At 34.5% G+C, this 6,000-nt stretch overlaps 1 protein-coding gene across 1 annotated transcript in view; it reads right to left on the reverse strand.

The window, feature by feature from the left end:
• The window catches only part of LOC138711735 (glucose dehydrogenase [FAD, quinone]-like), a 115,416-nt gene extending 110,441 nt beyond the window's left edge, over positions 1-4,975 (reverse strand). Inside the window, exon 1 of the mRNA XM_069842900.1 lies at positions 4,737-4,975. The gene's annotated coding sequence lies outside the window, so the exon portion shown is untranslated. The remainder of the gene's footprint in view (positions 1-4,736) is intronic.
• Positions 4,976-6,000: the final 1,025 nt, after the last annotated feature.

Genomic DNA, 6,000 nt, shown 5'->3' on the forward strand with positions numbered 1-6,000 from the left:
TTCCTGTGAGGGTGCGTTCGTGTGGTGTAGTGTAGAGTCAAAGAGTGTGTGTGTTTTGAAGTTGAGTTGTGTGTTGAGAATTTCGTTGGGGTGTGTTTTCGTGTGTCTGTATATTTCATATTGTTCTAGTGTGTTTAGTTTCTGGATTTTTGGTTGGATGTGTAGTATTTCCATGTCTGTGTTGATGTCTCTGTGGGTGTGGTTAGCATTTGTGATGTGTTCTGCATATGTGAAGGTGTTTTGTAATTTTGTTATGGCTGTGATGTGTTCTTTGTAACGTGTTTGAAACGATCTGCCTGTCACACAAAATTGCAACCTCATTCAAGAAATTAAATTACAACATCGCATACAGAACAAATAACACTCTACAAAAACATCTCAACACACAAACAACACAAACACAAATACAACCACACAGGCATATACAAACTCAAATGTAACACCTGCAACAACTTCTACATAGGACAGACAGGCAGATTGGATATTACGTATTCACTACCATTCCGGCTGCTTTTCGTCCCTTGGAAAAGACCCGGTACTAATTTTAAAGCAGGGTGGGTGGACCCCCACAAGTTCTTCAAACACGTTATTTTCTCGATAAGACGCTGTGGTATCTGTAGAGTATTGATTTTCTATTCGTTACTGAACGAGTTGACTGAAGAGTCCGGAAGTCAAGTCCTCATTTTCTCTAAAGAAAACTTGATCACATATTTATCTCCCACTTTCCCCATATGTACGGTATATAGCTTTCTGTGTTTACTTTTCATGCCAGAAGAGTTGAATTTATCTTTTACCTTCTACGATTGTGTATTTTGCTTTTCGACTCTGTTAGAGGTCCTTGACATTTCTTAGTGTGATAGTAGGTCAAACTCATTTTGGAACAGTCTCGTAATTCTTACATTTCACGACATTGACCGTACCATTGAAGTCATTGTCATCTTGATGTGTGTACATTAAAACGTAAAGGATGTGTTCATAAAACGTTAACATTTTGATATCTTTTAAAGGCCATATAGCAGTAAAATTATTAACTATTTAACTGACAGGATGAATTTGCGATATTGGACAATAACGTTTCAGAACCGCCTTAAAATCAACTATCTTATCTGATAAGACACCTCGTACAATACTGGACATGTAATCCCACTGCTACTCAGTGTTGCCAACTCAGAATTCCATTTACCGCTGCACAAGCTTAAAAAAACCGCTAAACTGTACTTGAAAAACTTCAGATTTTTCTTAATACATCATTTCCAAATTTGGAACACAAACTATACAGTTTTAGGAACTGGAGAATTTTATAAAAATGTAGACTAAATTATGGAAAGTGTGTATCACTTCGTAGGCTCTATGTTCTATGCAAAATCGTATGGACAATTAAATCCGAATATTTTGCATTCAATATCACCTTACATCATTTACATCGAGCTTTCGAACTATCACCGGCAACTTCTTCCACCCAATCTTTCAACACATAATAATAATAATAATAATAATAATAATAATAATAATAATAATAATAATAATAATAATAATGGTTTATTTTAACTGGCAGAGTTAAGGCCATTCGGCCTTCTCTTCCACTCAACCAGTGCGATACGAAAATACAAAATTGTTATATTGCTAAGGAGCAAAACATAATACAATACAATACATAACAATTCTTTTACCTTCCCAACACTCCAATGAAATAATTATGTACTAATAATAACATTAATAATAATAATCATACCTAAATATAATTAAATCATTAAAGTCGATTATGATTATAATTACAACTTCAATTTGTCTGCGTCAGTAAGAAATTGTTTAGCTTTGTCTTGAAAGTAGTTATTGTCTGGCAGCCCCTAATCTTCTGAGGTAGAGAATTTCATTCACGAGGGACGGAGACAGTGAAAGAGGATGAATAGTGGGATGTTCTATGGGCAGGAATTGCTAGGATTTGGCTCTCTTGTGGCCTGGTGTTTAGATTGTGATTGCAGGGTAAGTAGTTAAACCGGGAACGAAGATAATTTGGAGTAGAAGCGTGGAGAACTCGAAACAGAAGAGAAAGCGAATGAAGTGATCTACGGTTATTGAGTCGCAGCCAGGATAAATATCTGAACGAAGGTGTAATATGGTCAAATTTGCGAGGATTGCTGATGAATCTGACACACATATTGTGCACACGCTGTAGCTTGTTCGAAAGTTCAGTTGTCAAATCTGTAAGTATTATGTCGCAACAGTCAAACAGTGGTACTACGAGGGTTTGCACTAAAGTCTGTTTTAATTTTGTTTTTATTTTCTTTACGTATGGAGTTTTACGCGGCATATTTCTTCAAAATTGAATGCAGTAGATCAAGAATAATATACTGGACACTTCGGAAACAATCACACTCACAATCACACCAGTCCGTTCGAAATTTGATTTCACACTGAATTGGAGACGTGCCTGCCAATAGTGAGTTTGGTTACATAAACTACAATGCGGAATGATAAATTAAATGATATTTAATATAAGACGACATTAAGATATATGGATCATATGAGGAGACAAAGAGGAAGGCAGAAAGTAGGAAAGGTTGGAGAATGCTGGATTTGCTGTGAAAGACCTGCCCATGGGCAGAACACTATGAATGAATGAATCATAATATAAGTTATCATAAATGAAAATAATAATTCAGTTCATTATCTACTCTTTATGATTAAACGTATCAATCCATTTACAAAAAACAATGCCTATATGATTAGACTAACAGTTTAACGAAAGTGGCATACCTTATTTGTACAATAATGGATGAGGCAGGAAATGGACATGGTTGTACGAAATCGAGTTATCATAAAACATTGATATTTTATACTCGCATAATGAAAAGTTGTGATAATACCATATTAATCTCTGGTTTATGATTAACTAATGTTGTCCGCAAGTAGGTACATATAGAAACAATTAACATCTTTATAGAAAAAAAAATAAAAATATCGTCTGTCTTTGCCGGAATCATCAAAAAACGCCAAATAAATAGCTAGCCGCTGACGGTAAAATTCTGTAGCTGACCATAGTCCTGAAAACACCAGATTTAGCTACAAAACCGCTGACTTGGCAACACTGCTGCTACTCCCTCCTTCAGCTCAGTCCAGCCCACTTCAGTGTCAATCACAGAAAATCAAGAAATGCCAACAAAATTTAACTTTGAAAACTGCTTTTTCAACAACTGTAACTTCAAGTATTAAATAAATATCTGTAAAAACCTTTCGTGTTTTTATTCTGTTAATGTAACATTTCAGCTGATCTTACTTTTGAGGTTAAGTATTGTTGTTTCATATTTCCGCTCTGAGTAGTTGACAATAGTATTTAGTATGCCGTGATAGCAGTTTCTTTTTTAACTTCTTTACAAGGAAACATAATAATGTCTTATTGCTGTGTTTTATAATAATTGTTATAATTCTAAAACTACGGTTGTACCATTTTCGTTAACATCTGTTGGTATGAAATCTCCTGATTCGCTGTTGTGTTTAAAAATTCATACATCCAATTGGTCTTCTAATAGTTGTAACTGTCCTATTCTAAATGAATATCCTCAAGTTAAATATCTCGGAATGATAAAATCGACCAACATTTACGTTCTTTTTCTGTGCAATAGATTAGAAAAACTATTCGCTATTTTTGTCATCTTACGAAATTACTTGACTGTCCATACTTTACGACTGATTTAGTACAAGCTATATTACAATACGGCATTATAGGATGTGGTAGTGCCTATAGTACCTCCCTCATGCCAGTAACTCTGCTACAGAAAACAACAATAAAAAATGCCTTAATGAACCTCTTGATTATCCTTTAGAGCTGCTGTATTCAGAATTTAAAGTATTTGACTTCCATCAAATTTATAACAATGTATTACTGAATTTCGTACATAAAAACTGAAGTATATTTAATTTATATTCACATAAATATAAAACCAAACGATCAGACAACATAAGTTATGCTTGACAGTTCCTAAATGTACTACAACTGTAGCATATAATCACAGTAGCAACTTCGGCACAAGGCTTTATAACATGATAATAGATAAATTCCCAACATACAATTTGCTAATGCTCCTTATTAAAAAAAATCAATTAAAATGGCTGTTTACAGAGAACATTTAAAGTTCATTTATTGTGATATCTGTGTTTTTTTTTTTTTTAACATTATGTGGAATGCCTCCTGACCATGAGTATGTAAGTTTCTCTTTCTGGGGGTGCTAGAGTGTTTTTATATTAAAAATCAATATATATCTTTGTTCTGGCAATAACATATTATTATTATTATTATTATTATTATTATTATTATTATTATTATTATTATTATTATTATTTACGTAATTCAGTTCTTTGCAAGTTCTTTAATGTTATTCGTTGAATAATCTTATTAAATTGCACTAGTGGTTTCATCTTACTAGCATAATTTCACTCGACCTTCGAGCTTGTGAAACTATCAATAAGATAAAACAGCACTTGTGAAATTACTACAGAAAAGATCATCCAGTATCTCCATCGTTATTTATACCATGATTCAGCCGCCACATAAATTGCTGATAATTGTACTGTTATTATATTATCTGGCCTGTTGCATGATGGGTCACAGTAACCGAAGGAGACTTTCCATGCATCATGTTTAATGACTTAAATGTATGCTGTTACCACAAACTATAAATGTATTATGACAATTTATTTGACTGTTCCTGAACATCTTGTTTCTGTTATATAATTACCTTTTCTACTATCACTTCTTGTAGGCTTATCGACTCAGTCTAAACACATTCACTTCACTTGTAATTTACACTTGTATTAATAAATTGTAAACACTTGTGAATCACCGCCGATAATTGAATTTGATTAATCACTCTGAACAATACGTCAGTTTAACAAGTCTAGCCGGCCTTATCTCGTGGTTGGATCTTCCTATCTGCAAGCAGAGCTGCGTGAGTCACCGAGTTTTATATTGTGAATGGCTGTGAGCTAGATACGAAGATCACTGCTCACTGTCAGCCAAGTTCACTCTCTTGGGTGTACCTGAGAAACCGCACGTTGTCTGTGTAACGGAAGAAAGGTAACGGTACCACGGTTACAGCTGTTCAGGGGGGAGTTGTCGCTAACCGTATCGACGCCCACAAGAATGAATGAAATGTACATCCTCATATATCCCGTATTTCCTGCGCATACCGCGTGAATGTGACGTTAGGTGAAGAGCAACACATCCTGAAGGTATTGTAACGAAGGTGTAAGAGGTGAATTACCATGGATGAGCAACTCGTGCTCACAAAGTGCTAAAAAACCTTGAAAGAGAGAAAGACAGACGGAGCCAGCCGCAGCAGTTACAAATTGTTTGTAGTTTCGCTGCAAAAGCAGTTCACTGCCACTGTACGCTCTGGCGGCTCATGCAGGTGGTCGTGATGTCTACTCCATGATTTGAATTTCAGAATGACGCATGGTACAATAATTATAGTATTTTACAAACTGTACCTAAACACACATAATAAAATTATATTATTTCCTAGCTTTGTAAATTAGTTTGGAACTGGAAACACAAACTGAATACAACCTCTTCAAGAGACAACAAATATGGCTGCAACACTTATTTATTATTACACTATTTGTTAATATTTCTTATTATATGTCTTATTTGAAACATAGAACGCGATAATTTACAAGTCTTTGTACATTAAAGAGTATTCCTCTGTTCTCAGAAAGGTAATAGTCTGTATTCGCAAACAATCACAAATTCAAGGAATTATTTTTCACATGTCACGGCAGATGAAATAATAGTACATTATGCAACGAGCCTATAATGATAGTAATTAAGACGCAAGTATGTTTGTTTATGAAACGAGTGCAAGCGAGTTTCATAATTTTCATACGAGCGTCTTAATTACCATTATAGGCAAGTTTCATACGACTTTTTATGCTCGACCATATTTCTAACTTGAAATTATTCAGAAGTATCATTTTATTTGTATGTGACTCAGGATCGGACAT

Source organism: Periplaneta americana, chromosome 13 (genome assembly GCF_040183065.1).
Source record: "Periplaneta americana isolate PAMFEO1 chromosome 13, P.americana_PAMFEO1_priV1, whole genome shotgun sequence".
NCBI classification, from domain to species: Eukaryota; Metazoa; Arthropoda; class Insecta; order Blattodea; family Blattidae; genus Periplaneta; species Periplaneta americana.